At 58.8% G+C, this 1159-nt stretch overlaps 1 protein-coding gene across 1 annotated transcript in view; it reads left to right on the top strand.

Annotated features, from left to right (window-relative positions):
• GNG7 (G protein subunit gamma 7) overlaps positions 1 to 1159 on the top strand; it is an 83236-nt gene that overhangs the window by 79173 nt on the left and 2904 nt on the right. The gene's annotated exons all lie outside the window — the stretch shown is intronic.

Genomic DNA, 1159 nt, shown 5'->3' with positions numbered 1-1159 from the left:
TCCACCCCCCCCCAGCCCCTGGCCCCCACGAGCCCCTTCCCGTCCGTGGAGGAGCCTGCTCTGGACGTGTCACGCACGTGGACTCACACCCCACGTGGCCTCCCCTGTCTGGTTCCCTTCCTGAGCGTCGTGTGTTCAGGGTCCGTCCGCAGGGCGGCCGGTGAGGGCGCCGCGCTCCTGCTCGCGGCCGAGGGACGTGCACGTGCGCGGTGGACACGTTGTGTTTAACGTAGATGAATTTTAAGTCCACAAGGGGACTGGGGACGATGTCCAGGGCTCACAGATTTCTCCCGTAAGCAGGGCAGGGGCCAGCGGTGCAGTCGTGGCCTCTTGCATGAAGAAGGAGCCTGACGCTTTTCAAAGTCACCTGCTCATCAAACCCATGTCCACTTTGCAAAGGACGTTGAGGCACCTCCACAGGGTCTCCTGCCCCAGGGCCAGCTAGCGAGGGACCAAGAGTCTCCCTGCAGAAGACCCGGGTGTTCCTGTCTGCATCGGGCCTGCTCCGACCGCCCCCTGGGCCAGTCAGGGTGTCCAGAGAAAGAGCCAATAGGGCGTCTATAGAGGGAACAAGAAGTATTGTAAGGAATTGGCTCACAGGACCATGGAGGCCGGCGAATCCGCAGGGCAGACTGGAGACCCAGGGCAGAGCTGACGCCACAGCTCAAGTCCCCAAGGCCGCCTGGAGGCACAGTTCCTGGTCTCTCAAGGCCTTCAACTGATTTCATGTGGCCCACCCGCATTTAGAAGGTCATCTGCTCTACTCAGAGTCAACCAATTTAAATGTTAATCTCAGTTAAAAATGGCCTTCCCAGTGACATCTAGACTGGTGTTTGGCCAAATACTCAGATACCGTGGCCTGGCCAAGTGGACATATAAAATCAAACGTCAACCCCATGGATCTGTTCAGACCTTGATTTCCTGAGCACCCGCCATTCCCTGGTCCCTGATGGCAGACGGGCTCCTGCAGACCGCCTCACACCTGACTGACATCCCTTGGCAGAAGGATGTGGGCAGCAGTGCCGGGTGGGAAGGCAGGGCTGCTCCAGCCCTCCAGGTTGAGGGGGCCTCCCCCGCGGTGTCTGAATATTCCAGAACCCTGAGCATTCAAAGCATTCATTCGGGCTGAAAAAAGAGAAAGCCTCAGTCAAAGTGGCTT

Source organism: Crocuta crocuta, unplaced genomic scaffold (genome assembly GCF_008692635.1).
Source record: "Crocuta crocuta isolate KB4526 unplaced genomic scaffold, BGI_CrCroc_1.0 scaffold443, whole genome shotgun sequence".
NCBI classification, from domain to species: Eukaryota; Metazoa; Chordata; class Mammalia; order Carnivora; family Hyaenidae; genus Crocuta; species Crocuta crocuta.
The sequence above is the reverse complement of the archived record's forward strand: the minus strand, read 5'-3'. Positions and strand labels throughout refer to the sequence as shown.